The sequence below is a fragment of the Oryx dammah genome, unplaced genomic scaffold (genome assembly GCF_014754425.2).
Source record: "Oryx dammah isolate SB20612 unplaced genomic scaffold, SCBI_Odam_1.1 HiC_scaffold_11072, whole genome shotgun sequence".
NCBI lineage: Eukaryota > Metazoa > Chordata > Mammalia > Artiodactyla > Bovidae > Oryx > Oryx dammah.
The window spans coordinates 2,589,519-2,604,870 of NW_024080466.1; the positions used below are offsets into that span (position 1 = coordinate 2,589,519).

The 15,352-nt window shown below is 38.7% G+C and overlaps 1 protein-coding gene across 4 annotated transcripts in view; it reads left to right on the top strand.

Moving 5' to 3' along the window:
* LOC120860419 (unconventional myosin-VI) overlaps positions 1-15,352 on the top strand; it is a 159,815-nt gene that overhangs the window by 97,978 nt on the left and 46,485 nt on the right. The gene's annotated exons all lie outside the window — the stretch shown is intronic.

A 15,352-nucleotide genomic window follows, 5' to 3' on the forward strand; every position in this document is an offset into this window, starting at 1 on the left:
AGGATTCCTTACTTGGCGTGAGGAAGCCCGTGGTATAGCAAGGTCCCTGCGGGGTCTGCAGGGGCTTGGCTCTGCGTCTGCCGTTCTTCATCTCTGTTCTCTGTATGTCGGCTCTACCCTCCAACTGGTTGCAAGTAGGCCTCACAAGTTCAGTGGGTCCCATCAGATAATGCCACGCAGCGGGAGAACAGTCTCTTTCCTGGTCTGTTGTTGGTAGAGAGACCTTTTCCTGTTGTCACCCAACTGGTGCTCAGGCTGTCTTTTCCTTCCAGCCGATCTCTAAAATCAGCTGTTGGGTAAACCTTGCTGTGAAAGTGGAATTTGACAATTGAGCCAGTAACTCTTGCTAGATTTGGACAAGATAGAACAACAGTGGTAACAACAACAGCACAGTCACAGTGATAATACTTTACATTCATGTAACTTCTCAAAGGACTTTCATATCCTGCCTGGTCCACTTAGCATATCCCGCCACATACCTCGTCCCTTCTTATATCCTTGTGCCTCCAATGGTGTCGTTGGATATCTTGGCTGGAGCTCCTCCCCTTCCGTTTAGCTTTCTGCCCACTTCCATGTCCTGCATCTGTCAGAATGCTCTCGTTTACAGCTCAGCTAGTGTGCCCCCCCCACCCCCATAACTGCCGAAGATACATCTTTCTCTGCCCAGTGAACTTAGAGTCTTGATTGCTCTTCCTGTGTCCTGTAGCTTTTATTTATAATTAATTAATTAATTAATTTTTAAATTGAAGGATAATTGCTTTACAGAAATTTGTTGTTTTTGGTCAAATCTCAACATGAATCAGCCATAGGTATACATATATCCCCTCCCTTCTGAGCCTCCCTCCCATCTCCCTCCCCATCCCACCCCTCTAGGTTGATACAGAGCCCCTGTTTGAGTTTCCTGAGCCATACAGCAAATTCCCCATGGCTATCTATTTTACATATGGTAATATAGGTTTCCAGGTTACTCTTTCCATACATCTCACCCTCTCCTACCCTCTCCCCATGTCTGTAAGTTGATTCTCTGTCTGTTTCTCTTGCTGCCCTGTAAATGAATTCTTCAGCCATTTTTCTAGATTCTGTACATGTACATTAGAATATGATATTTATCTTTCTCTTTCTGACTTCACTCTGTATAATAGGTTCTAGGTTCATCCACTTCATTAGAACTGACTCAAGGGCATTCCTTTTTATGGCTGAGTAATATTCCATTGTGTATATGTACAACAACTTCTTTGTCCATTCATCTGTTGAGGGAAATCTAGGTTGCTTCCATGTTCTAGCTATTGTAAATAGTGCTGCAGTGAACACTGGGATACATGTGTCTTTTAAAATTTTGGTTTCTTCAGGGTATATGCCTAGAAGTGGGATTGCAAGGTCATGTGGTGGTTTTATTCCTAGTTTTTTAAGGAATCTCCATACCGTCTTCCATAGTGGCTGTAGCAATTTACATTCCCACCAACAGAGCAAGAACGTTTCCTTTTCTCCACACTCTCTTCAGCATTTATTTATTTATTTATTTTAATTTTAATTTTTACTTTATTTTACTTTACAATACGGTATTGGTTTTGCCATACATCGATACGAATCCACCATGGGTGTACATGAGTTCCCAAACATGAACCCCCCTCCCACCTCCCACCCCACACCATCCCTCTGGATCATCCCTGTGCACCAGCCCCAAGCATCCTGTATCCTGCATCAAACATAGACTGGCGATTTGTTTCTTACATGATAGTATACATTTCAATGCCATTCTCCCAAATCATCCCACCCTCTCCCTCTCCCTCTCTCTCAGAGTCCAAAAGTCCGCTCTACATGTCTGTGTCTCCTTTGTTGTCTGTCATACAGGGTAATCATTACCATCTTTCTAAATTCCATATATGTGTTAGTCTACTGTATTGGTGTTTTTCTTTCTGGCTTACTTCACTCTGTATAATCGGCTCCAGTTTCATCCGTCTCATTAGAACTGATTCCAATGTATTCTTTTTAATGGCTGAGTAATACTCCATTGTGTATATGTACCACAGCTTTCTTATCCATTCATCTGCTGATGGACATCTAGGTTGTTTCCATGTCCTGGCTATTATAAACAGTGCTGCGATGAACATTGGGGTACATGTGTCTCTTTCAATTCTGGTTTCCTCAGTGTGTATGCCCAGCAGTGGGATTGCTGGGTCATAAGGCAGTTCTATTTCCAGTTTTTTAAGGAATCTCCACACTGTTCTCCATAGTGGCTGTACTAGTTTGCATTCCCACCAGCAGTGCAAGAGGGTTCCCTTTTCTCCACACCCTGTCCAGCATTTATTGCTTGCGGACTTTTGGATCGCAGCCATTCTGACTGGTGTGAAGCGGTACCTCATTGTGGTCTTGATTTGCATTTCTCTAATAATGAGTGATGTTGAGCATCTTTTCATGTGTTTGTTAGCCATCTGTATGTCTTCTTTGGAGAAATGTCTATTTAGTTCTTTGGCCCATTTTTTGATAGGGTCATTTATTTTTCTGGAATTGAGCTGCAGGAGTTGCTTGTATATTTTTGAGATTAGTTGTTTGTCAGTTGCTTCATTTGCTATTATTTTCTCCCATTCCGAAGGCTGTCTTTTCACCTTGCTTATATTTTCCTTTGTTGTGCAGAAGCTTTTAATTTTAATTAGATCCCATTTGTTTATTTTTGCTTTTATTTCCAATATTCTGGGAGGTGGGTCATAGAGGATCCTGCTGTGATTTATGTCGGAGAGTGTTTTGCCTATGTTCTTCTCTAGGAGTTTTATAGTTTCTGGTCTTACATTTAGATCTTTAATCCATTTTGAGTTTATTTTTGTGTATGGTGTTAGAAAGTGATCTAGTTTCATTCTTTTACAAGTGGTTGACCAGTTTTCCCAGCACCACTTGTTAAAGAGATTGTCTTTACTCCATTGTATATTCTTGCCTCCTTTGTCAAAGATAAGGTGTCCATATGTGTGTGGATTTATCTCTGGGCTTTCTATTTTGTTCCATTGATCTATATTTCTGTCTTTGTGCCAGTACCATACTGTCTTGATGACTGTGGCTTTGTAGTAGAGCCTGAAGTCAGGCAAGTTGATTCCTCCAGTTCCATTCTTCTTTCTCAAGATTGCTTTGGCTATTCGAGGTTTTTTGTATTTCCATACAAATCTTGAAATTATTTGTTCTAGTTCTGTGAAAAATACCACTGGTAGCTTGATAGGGATTGCATTGAATCTGTAGATTGCCTTGGGTCGTATACTCATTTTCACTATATTAATTCTTCCGATCCATGAACATGGTATATTTCTCCATCTATTAGTGTCCTCTTTGAGTTCTTTCATCAGTGTTTTATAGTTTTCTATATATAGGTCTTTAGTTTCTTTAGGTAGATACATTCCTAAGTATTTTATTCTTTTCGTTGCAATGGTGAATGGAATTGTTTCCTTAATTTCTTCTTCTACTTTCTCATTATTAGTGTATAGGAATGCAAGGGATTTCTGTGTGTTGATTTTATATCCTGCAACTTTCCTATATTCATTTATTAGCTCTAGTAATTTTCTGGTGGAGTCTTTAGGGTTTTCTATGTAGAGGATCATGTCATCTGCAAACAGTGAGAGTTTTACTTCTTCTTTTCCAATTTGGATTCCTTTTATTTCTTTTTATGCTCTGATTGCTGTGGCCAAAACTTCCAGAACTATGTTGAATAGTAGTGGTGAAAGTGGGCACCCTTGTCTTGTTCCTGACTTTAGGGGAAATGCTTTCAATGTTTCACCATTGAGGATAATGTTTGCTGTGGGTTTGTCATATATAGCTTTTATTATGTTGGGGTATGTTCCTTCTATTCCTGCTTTCTGGAGAGTTTTTTTAATCATAAATGGATGTTGAATTTTGTCAAAGGCCTTCTCTGCATCTATTGAGATAATCATATGGCTTTTATTTTTCAATTTGTTAATGTGGTGAATTACATTGATTGACTTGCGGATATTGAAGAATCCTTGCATCCCTGGGATAAAGCCCACTTGGTCATGGTGTATCTTTTTAATGTGTTGTTGGATTCTGATTGCTAGAATTTTGTTGAGGATTTTTGCATCTATGTTCATCAGTGATATTGGCCTGTAGTTTTCTTTTTTCGTGGCGTCTTTGTCAGGTTTTGTTATTAGGGTGATGGTGGCCTCATAGAATGAGTTTGGAAGTTTACCTTCCTCTGCAATTTTCTGGAAGAGTTTGAGTAGGATAGGTGTTAGCTCTTCTCTAAATTTTTGGTAGAATTCAGCTGTGAAGCCATCTGGACCTGGGCTTTTGTTTGCTGGAAGATTTCTGATTACATTTTCAATTTCTGTGCTTGTGATGGGTCTGTTAAGATTTTCTATGTCTTCCTGGTTCAGTTTTGGAAAGTTGTACTTTTCTAAGAATTTGTCCATTTCTTCCACGTTGTCCATTTTATTGGCATATAATTGCTGATAGTAGTCTCTTATGATCCTTTGTATTTCTGTGTTGTCTGTTGTGATCTCTCCATTTTCATTTCTTTTTTTTTTTTTTTTTCCATTTTCATTTCTAATTTTATTGATTTGATTTTTCTCTCTTTATTTCTTGATGAGTCTGGCTAATGGTTTGTCAATTTTATTTATCCTTTCAAAGAACCAGCTTTTGGCTCTGTTGGTTTTTGCTATGGTCTCTTTTGTTTCTTTTGCATTTATTTCTGCCCTAATTTTTAAGATTTCTTTCCTTCTACTAACTTGCATTTATTGTTTTTAGACTTTTTGATGATGGCCATTCTGACTGGTGTGAGGTGATAATCTCATTGTGGTTTTGATTTGCATTTCTCTAATAGTGAGCAATGTTGAGCATCTTTTCATGTGTTTATTAGTCATCTGTATGTCTTCCTTGGAGAAATGTGTGTTTAGGTCTTTTCCTACTTTTTGATTGGATTGTTTGTTTTTTTGATATTGAGTTGTATGAGCTGCTTGTGTATTTTGGAAATTAATCCTTTGTCCATTGTTTCATTTGCTATTATTTTCTCCCGTTCTGACAGTTGTCTTTTCACCTTGCTTATAGTTCCTTTGCTGTGCAAAAGCTTTTAAGTTTAATCAGGTCCCACTTGTTTGCTTTGGTTTTTATTTCCATTACTCTAGGAGGTGGGTCATAGAGGAGCTTGCTTTCATTTACGTCATTGAGTGTTCTGCCTGTGTTTTCCTCTAACAGTTTTATAATCTCTGGTCTTACATTCAGGTCTTTAATCCATTTTGAGTTTATCTTTGTGTATGGTGTTAGGAAGTGTTCTGATTTCATTCTTTTACATGTAGCTGTCCAGCTTTCCCAGCACCAGTTATCAAAGAGGCTGTCTTTGCTCCACTGTATATTCTTGACTCCTTTGTCAAAAATAAGGTACCCATAGGTGCATGGGTTTATTTCAGGACTTTCTATCTTGTTCCATTGGTCTATATTTCTGTTTCTGTGCCAGTACCACTCTGTCTTGATGACTGTAGCTTTGTAGTATAATCTGAAGTCAGGAAGGTTGATTCCTTCAGCTGCATTCTTCTTTCTCAAGACTGCTTTGGCTGTTTGGGATCTTTTGTGTTTCCATATGAATTGTGAAATCTTTTGTTCTAGTTCTGTGAAAAATGCCATTGGTAATTGGATAGGGATCACATTGAATCTGTAGATTGCATTTGGTAGTGTAGTCATTCTCACAATATTGATTCCCTACACAGAAACATGGAATAGCTCTCCATCTGTTTATGTCATCTTTGATTTCTTTCATTAGTGTCTTATAATTTTCTGTGTACAGTTCTGTTGTCTCCATAGGTAAGTTTATTCCTAGATATTTAATTCTTTTTGTTGCAGTGATGAATGGCATTGATTCCTTAATTGTTCTTTCTGATTTTTCATTGTTAGTATATAGAAATGCGAGTGATTTCTGTGTATTGATTTTGTATCCTGCAACTTTGCTAAATTCACTGATTAGCTCTAGTAATTTTCTGATACTATCTTTAGGGTTTTCTATGTACAGTGTCATGTAATCTGCAAAGAGTGAGAGCTTTACTTCTTTTCCAGTTGGATTCCTTTTATTTATTTTTCTTCTCTGATTGCTGTAGCTAGGACTTCCAGAACTATGTTCAATAATAGTGGTGAAAGTGGACACCCTTGTCTTGTTCCTGATCTTAGGGGGAATGCTTTCAGTTTTTTACCATTGAGAATAATGTTTGCTTTAGGTTTGTCATATATGGCCATTATTATGTTGAGATAGGTTCTTTCTATGCCGATTATTTGAAGAGTTTTAATCATAAATGGGTGCTGAATTTTGTCAAAGGCTTTTTCTGCATGTATTGAGATTAACATATGGTTTTTATGTTTCAGTTTGTTACTGTTGTGCATCACATTGATTTATTTGCATATATTTGACGAATCCTTGCATCCCTGGAATAAACCCACTTTGATCATGGTGTATGAGCTTTTTGATGTGTTGCTGAATTCTGTCTGCTAAAATTTTGTTGAAGACTTTTGCATCTATGTTAATTAGTGATATTGGTCTGTAATTTTCTTTTTTTTGTGTTGTCTTTGTCTGGTTTTTGTGTCAGGGTGATGGTGGCCTTGTAGAATGAGTTTGAACATGTTCCTTCCTCTGCAATTGTTTGAAAGAGTTTTATAAGGATAGGCATCAGATCTTCTCTAAGTGTTTGATAGAATTCTCCTGTGAAGCCATCTGGTCCTGGGCTTTTGTTTTTTGGGAGATTTTTGATCACAGCTTCAATTTCAGTGCTCGTAATTGTTTTGTTCATACTCTCTATTTCTTCCTGGTTCGGTCTTGGGAGATTGAGCTTTTCTAGGAATCTTTCCATTTCTTCCAGGTTATCTATTTTATTGCCATAGAGTTGTTCATAATAGTCTCTTATAATCCTCTGTATTTCTGCATTGTCTGCTGTAACCTCTCCTTTTTCACTTCTAATTTTCTTGATTTGATTCTTCTCTCTTTTTTTCTTGGTGACTCTGGCTAAAGGCTTGTCAGTTTTGTTTATCTTCTCAAAGAACCAGCTTTTAGTTTTATTAATCTTTACTACTGTTTCTTTCATTTCTTTCTGCTCGGATCTTTATGATTTCTTTCCTTCTGCTAATTTTTTTTTTCCTTTTTCCAGTTGTTTTAGGTGTAAAGTTAGCTTGTCTATTTGATGTTTTCCCTGTTTCTTGAGGTAGGATTGTACTGCTATAAACTTCCCTCTTAGAACTGTTTTTGCTGCATCCCATGGGTTTTGAGTTGTTGTGTTTTCATTGTCATTTGTTTCTAGAAATTTTATTTCCCTTTTGATTTCTTGAGTAACATGTTGTTTATTTAGAAATTTATTGTTTAATCTCCATGTGTCTGTGTTTCTTACAGTTTTTTTCTTCTAATTGATACCTAGTCTCATAGCGTTCTGTCAGAGAAGATGCTTGATACAATTTCAGTTTTCTTAAATTTACTGAGGTTTGATTTGTGACCCAAGATGTGGTTTGTCCTGGAGGATGTTGCATGTGTACTTGAGAAGAAGGTGTGTTCTGCATTTGGATGGAATGTCCTGAATATACCAATGAGATCCATCTCATCTAATGTACCATTTAAGACTTGTGTTTCCTTATTAATTTTCTGTTTTGATGATCTGTCCACTGGTGTGAGTGGGTGTTAAAGTCTCCTACTATTACTATGTTACTGTCAATTTCTCCTTTTATGTCTCTTAGTGTTTGTCTTATGTATTGAGGACCTCTTATGTTGGGTGCATAGATATTTACAGTTATTAGGTCTTCCTCTTGAATTGATCCCTTGATCATTATATAGTGTCCTTCCTTTTTTAAAAATTTTTATTTTTACTTTATTTTACTCTACAATACTGTATTGGCTTTGCCGTACATTGACGTGAATCCGCCACGGGTGTACACGTGCTCCAATCATGAACCCCTCCCACTATAGTGTCCTTCCTTATCTCTTGTTCAGTTCAATTCAGTTCAGTCGCTCAGTCGTGTCCAACTCTTTGCGACCCCATGGACTGCAGCACACCAGGCCTCCCTGTCCATCACCAACTCCTGGAATCCACCCAGACCCATGTCCATTGAGTCGGTGATGCCATCCAACCATCTCACCCTCTGTCGTCCCCTTCTCCTCCTGCCCTCAATCTTTCCGAGCATCAGGGTCTTTTCGAATGAGTCAGCTCTTTGTATATCGGTGGCCAAAGTATTGGAGTTTCAGCTTCAGCATCAGTCCTTCCAATGAACACCCAGGACTGATCTCCTTTAGGATGGACTGGTTGGAATTCTTTGCAGTCCAAGGGATTCTCAAGAGTCTTCTCCAACACCACAGTTCAAAAGCATCAATTCTTCGGCGCTCAGCTTTTTTTATAATCCAACTCTCACATCCATACATGACCACTGGAAAAACCATAGCCTTGACTAGATGGACCTTTGTTGGCAAGGTAATGTCTCTGCTTTTGAATATACTGTCTAGGTTGGTCATAACTTTCCTTCCAAGGAGTAGGTGTCTTTTAATTTCAAGGCTGCAGTCACCATCTGCAGTGATTTTGGAGTCCCAAAAAATAAGGTCTGACACGGTTTCCCCATCCATTTGCCATGAAGTGATGGGACCAGATCCCATTATCTAAGTTTTTTGAAACTTGAGTTTTAAGACAGCTTTTTCACTTTCCTCTTCCACTTTCATCAAGAGGCTCTTTAGTTCTTTACTTTCTGCCATAAGCGTAGTGTCATCTGCATATCTGAGGTTACTGATACTTTCCTGGCAATCTTTATTCCGGCTTGTTCTTCCTCCAGCCCAGCATTTCTCATGATGTACTCTGCATATAAGTTAAATAAGCAGGGTGACAATATACAGCCTTGATGTACTCCTTTTCCTATTTGGAACCAGTCTGTTGTTCCATGTCCAGTTCTAACTTTTACTTCCTGACCTGAATACAGATTTTTCAGGAGACAGGTCAGGTGGTCTGGTATTCCCATCTCTTTCAGAATTTTCCACAGTTTATTGTGATCCACACAGTCAAAGGCTTTGGCATAGTCAATTAAGCAGAAAAAAAAAATGTTTTTCTGGAACCCTCTTGCTTTTTTGATGATCCATTGGATGTTGGCAATTTGATCTCTGGTTCCTCTGCCTTTTCTAAAACCAGCTTGAACATCTGGAAGTTCACGGTTCACGTATTGCTGAAGCCTGGCTTGGAAAATTTTAAGCGTTACTTTACTAGCATGTGAGATGAGTGCAGTTATGTGGTAGTTTGAGCATTCTTTGGCATTGCCTTTCTTTGGGATTGGAATAAAAACTGACCTTTTCTAGTCCTGTGGCCACTGCTGAGTTGTCCAAATTTGCTGGCATATTGAGTGCTACACTTTCACAGCATCATCTTTCAGGATTTGAAATAACTCAACTGGAATTCATCACCTCCACTAGCTTTGTTCATAGTGATGCTTTCTAAGGCCCACTTGACTTCACATTCCAGGATGTCTGGCTCTAGGTGAATGATCACACCATCGTGATTATCTGGGTTGTGAAGATCTCTTTCGTTCAGTTCTTCTGTGTATTTTTGCCACCTCTTCTTAATATCTTCTGCTTCTGTTAGGTCCCTACCATTTTTGTCATTTATTGAGCCCATCTTTGCATGAAATGTTTCCTTGGTGTATCTAATTTTCTTGAAGAGATCTCTAGTCTTTCCCATTCTGTTGTTTTTCTCTATTTCTTTGCATTGATTGCTGAGGAAGGCTTTCTTATCTCTCCTTGCTATTCTTTGGAACTCTGCGTTCAAATGGGTATATCTTTCCTTTCCCCCTTTACTTTTCACGTCCCTTCTTTTCGCAGCTATTTGTAAAGCCTCCTCAGACAGTTATTTTGCTTTTTTGCATTTCTTTTTTCTTGGGGATGGTCTTGATCCCTGTCTTCTGTACAGTGTCACAAACCTCCATCCATAGTTCATCAGGCACTCTGTCTATCAGATCTAGTCCCTTAAATCAATTTCTCACTTCCACTATATAGTCATAAGGGATTTGATTTAGGTCACAGCTGAATGGTCTGGTGGTTTTCTCCACTTTCTTCAATTTAAGTCTGAATTTGGCAATAAGGAGTTCATGATCTGAGCCACATTGAGCTCCTAGTCTTGTTTTTGCTGACTGTATAGACCTTCTCCATCTTTGGCTGCAAAGAAATACAATATAATTAATTTTATAATATAAATATAATCAATCTGATTTTGGTGTTGACCATATGGTGATGTCCATGTGTAGAGTCTTCTTTTGTGTTTTTGGAAGAGGGTGTTTGCTATGACCAGTGCGTTCTCTTAGCAAAACTCTATTAGCCTTTGCCCTGCTTTATTCTGTACTTCAAGGCCAAATTTGCCTGTTACTCTAGGTGTTTCTTGACCTCCTTCTTTTGCATTGAAATAATGAAAAGGGCATCCCTATAATGAAAAGGACATCTTTTTTGGGTGTTAGTTCTAGAAGGTCTTGTAGGTCTTCATAGAACTATTCAACTTTAGCTTCTTCAGCGTTACTGGTCGAGGCATAGACTTTGATTACTGTGATATTGAATGGTTTGCTTTGGAAACAAACAGAGATCATTCTGTCATTTTGAGATTGTATCCAAGTACTGCATTTCGGACTCTTTTGTTGATTATGATGGCTACTGCATTTCTTTCTTCTAAGGGATTCCTGCTCACAGTAATAGATATAATGGTCATCTGAGTTAAATTCACCTGTTCCAGTCCATTTGAGTTTGCTGATTTCTAGAAAGTCGATGTTCACTCTTGTCATTTCCTATTTAACCACCTCCCAATTTGCCTTGATTCATGGACCTAACATTCCAGGTTCTTATGCAGTATTGTTTTTTACAGCATTGGACCTTGCTTCTATCACCAGTCCCATCCACAACTGGGTGTTGTTTTTGCTCTGTCTCTTCATTCTTTCTTGAGTTATTTCTCCACTGATCTCCAGTAGCATATCAGGCACCTACTGACCTGGGGAGTTCCTCTTTCAAGTATCCTATCATTTTGCCTTTTCATACTGTCATGGGGTTCTCAAGGCAAGAATACTGAAGTGGTTTCCATTCCCTTCTCCAGTGGACCACATTCTATTAGACCTCTCCATCGTGACCCATCCGTCTTGGGTGGCCCCACAGGGCATGGCTTAGTTTCATTGAGTTAGACAAGGCTGTGGTCCGTGTGATCAAATTGGCTAGTTTTCTGTGATTGTGGTTTCAGTCTGTCTGCCCTCTGATGCCCTCTCTCAATGCCTGCCTCTTACTTGGTTTTCTCTTACCTTGGGTGAGGGGTATCTCTTCATGGCTGCTCCAGCAAAGCACAGCTGCTGCTCCTTACCTTGGACATGGGGTAGTTCCTCCTGGGCTCTGCCCCTGACCTCGGACGTGGTGTAGCTCCTCTCCGCTGCTCTTGTGTGCCGTCGCAGCTGTCCACGCTTGTAATCTTCTTTATTTTAAGGTCTGTTTTATCTGATATGAAGATTGCTACTCCAGCTTTCTTTTGCTTCCCATTTGGGTGGAATATATTTTTCCATCCTCTCACTTTCAGTGTATATGTGTCTTGAGGTCTGAAGTGGGTTTCCTGTAGACAGCATGTATATGGGTCTTGTTTTTGTATCCATTCAGTGAGTCTGTGTCTTTTGGTTGGAGCATGTAATCCGTTTACATTTTGAGTAATTATTGATATATATGTTCTTATTGCCATTCTCTTAATTGTTTGGGGTTGACTTTGTAAATCTTTTTCTTCTCTTCTATTTCTTGACTATATAAATCCCTTTAACATTTGTTGTAAAGCTGGTTTGGTGGTACTGAATTCTCTTAACTTTTGCTTGTCTGAAAAAGCTTTTGAGTTCTCCAGCAGTTTTGAATGAAATCCTTGCCAGGTACAGTAATCTTGGTGGTAGATTTTTCCCTTTCAGAACTTTAAATATATCCTGCCATTCCCTTCTGGCCTGCAGAGTTTCTGCTGAAAGATCAGCTGTTAAGTGTATGGGGTATTCCTTGTATGTCACTTGTTGTTTCTCCCTTGCTGCTTTTAATATTATTTCTTTGTGTTTAGTCTTTGTTAGTGCTATTAGTATGTGTCTTGGCGTGTTTCTCCTTGGGTTTATCCTGTATGGGACCCTGTGCCTTTTGGAGTTGATCGACTATTTGTTTTTCCATGTTGGGGAAATTTTCAACTCTAATCTCTTAAAAATTTTCTCACCCTTTTTTTCCTCTTCTTCTTGAATGTTTAATTCAAATGTTGGTGCTTTTGATATTGTCCCTGAGGTCTCTGAGACTATCCTCAGTTCTTTTCATTCTTTTTACTTTAATCTGCTCTTCAAAAGTTATTTCCACCATTTTTTCTTCTAGCTCACTGATTCCTTCTGCTTCAGATATTCTGCTATTGATTCTTCCTAGAGTATTTTTAATTTCAGTAAATGTTTTGTTTGTTTCTGTATATTTATTCTTTAGTTTTTCTAGATGTTTGTTAATTGATTCCTGCATTTTCTCCATTTTGTTTTCAAGGTTTTTGATCATTATTCTGAATTCTTTTTTAGGTAGTTTGCCTGTTTCCTCTCATTTATTTGGACTGCTGCATTTCTAGTTTGTTCCTTCATTTGTGTAGTATTTCTCTGCCTTTTCATTATTTTTTTTAACTTGCTGTATTTGAGGTCCTCTTTTTCCTGGCTTCAAGGTTGAATTGTTTCTTCCTTTCAGTTTCTGTCCTCCTAAGTTTGGTCCAGGGGTTTGTGTAAGCTTCCTATAGGGTGAGATTTGTGCTGAGGTTTTATTTGTTTGTTTGTTTCTTTCTTTCTTTTTTCTCTGACGGACAAGCTGAGTGATATGGTAATCCTGTATACTGATGATTGGGTTTGTATTTTTGTTTTGTTTGTTGTTCAGATGAGGCATCCTGCACAGAGTACTACTTGTGGTTGGGTGATGCTCGGCCTTGTATTCAAGTGGTTTCCTTTGTGTGAGTTCTCACTATTTGATACTCCCATGGACGGAGGAGCCTGGTAGGCTGCAGTCCATGGGGTTGCTAGGAGTGGGACACAACTGAGTGACTTCACCTTCACTTTTCACTTTCATGCATTGGAGAAGGAAATGGCAACCCACTCCACTGTTCTTGCCTGGAGAATCTCAGGGACCAGGGAGCCTGGTGGCTGCCATCTATGGGGTCGCACAGAGTCAAACACGACTAAAGTGACTTAGGAGCAGCAACAGCAGGGTTAGTTCTCTGGTAGTTTAGGGTCTTGGAGTCAGTGCTCCCACTGCAAAGGCTCAGGACTTGATCTCTGGTCAGGAATAAAGATTCCACAAGTGGTTTGTTATGACATTAAGTGAGATTGAAACAAATATCCAAAAATGAGAAACCAAACATGAACCCCAGATAAATGGCAGTTACAAAATCAGGCAAATCATTTTAAAAAATGGAACATATACATATATATATACATCCATGAGCAAAGTCAAAACAGTCCAGGAAAAATAAAGTACAGTAGATTGACCTGGTGAATAAAGGAAATAAAAAATTATATTTACCAGTTAAGAACAAAACTAACTAAAGCAGAAACTGGAAAACAAAACTAATGCAAGGTTTCAAGTGGGAATAAAGCAATGAAAACAAAACTAACAAATATGTTGAGAGGAAAGGAAGGAAAGAAAAGAAAGAAAGAACAGATATGCAAAGTTAAATAGTGATAGATGAAGATTTATATACATTAAACATTAACTGCAAGGGGGAAAGAACAATAGGAAAGGCAAACAAAAGAATAAATGTAGAAAATATATAATAGGTTTTAAAAAATTAAAAATTATAAAAAAGAGAAAAGAAAAAAAGTGAAGAAAGAAAAAGGATAAAAAAAGGAAAGCTCCACAGAACTGCAGAAATCCAATGTAGAGGCAGAGGTTTATAACAATAATAAAAAGTGTGACTGAATAAACACATATACATATCCACCCATAATCAAAATCAAAACATTCCAACAAAAATAAAGTATAATAGATTGACCTGGTGAACAAAGGAAACCAAAAATTATATCTACCAGATCAAAACTAACTGAAGCACAAACTGCAAAACAAAACTAAAGCAAGGTGACAAGTGGGGAATAAAACAATGAAAATAACATTAACAAATATGTTGAGACGTAAGGAAAGAAAGAATAGATATACAAAGTTAAATAAAGGTAAATAAAGATTTATATACATTAAGGATTAATTGCAAGGGGAAAAGAACAGTAGGAAAAGCAAACAAAGGGATAAATGTAGGAAAAATAATAGTAGGTTTAAAAATTAAAAAGTAATACTAAAAAATTAGAAAATAAAAAAAAAGGAAAACTCCACAAAACTGAAAAAGCCCAGCATAGAGGTAGAGGTTTATAACAATAATAAAAAATGTAACTAAGGAAAAAAAGAAAAGCTCAAAAGCTTAATTAGATTTCATAGTGCTGATAAAATCGACAACTGCAACAAAGTAGAGGAAAGGGGGAAAAATCCAAAAGAATCTACAGAATAAGTCAAACATCAGAATAATAAATGTTTTTCTTGGGTCACTGCTGTCAGAGTCCTCTCCCTCGCTGGGAGTCATAGTTCCTCTCACCTCCCTAGGATGCCCTCCAACACTGTGCTGGTCTCTGGACCTGCTGTGGGGACAGCTCAGATTCTAATCTGGTCCTACTCCTGTGCGTTCTTGCCTCCAGTGTCCACAGCTGTCAGGACTAGTGCATTTTCTTCTGTGGGAACTCTCAGTGGTCTTTTATATATTCCATAGACACAGAGTTTGCCTAGATGATTGTACGGATTTAATCTGCAGCTTTTACAGCTGGTGGGAAGGTTTTGGGTCTTCTTCCTTAGCCACACTGCACCTGGGTTTCAATTGTGGTTTTATTTCCATCTCTGCATGTGGGTTGTCCACTGGGGTTTGCTCCTGAGGCTGCCCTGGAGGACTTGGGTTGGCCCCGTGAGGGCCAGTTGTGGAGGTGGTGCAGCTGCTTGGGTCTCAGGGATTCTGGCAGTACCAGGTACTCAGGGGAGTTGGTGGCTAGGGCAGCAGGAAATATTGTGCTCTAGAAGAGTATGGCAACCAGTATTGGCCAATATGCTCCAGTATTGCTTGGAGAGAGCCCCCCTCCGTGACAGAGAAGGCTGACAGGCCACAGTCTACAGGGTTGCAAAGAGTCCAGACACGACTGAAGTGACTGTGTGTGCATAGATGCAAGACTTTTTTGCCTGTGGCAGCTCTGCCCCAGTGAAAGGTGAGTGTGAAGGTGGTGCAGCTGCTTGGCTTGTGGGGACCCTGGTGGCACCAAGTGTGCAGGGACATGGACTGCCTCCCTGGCAGGAGTTATGGGCCTCTCTGAGTTTTTTCGAGCCTCTTGTAGCTGGCGA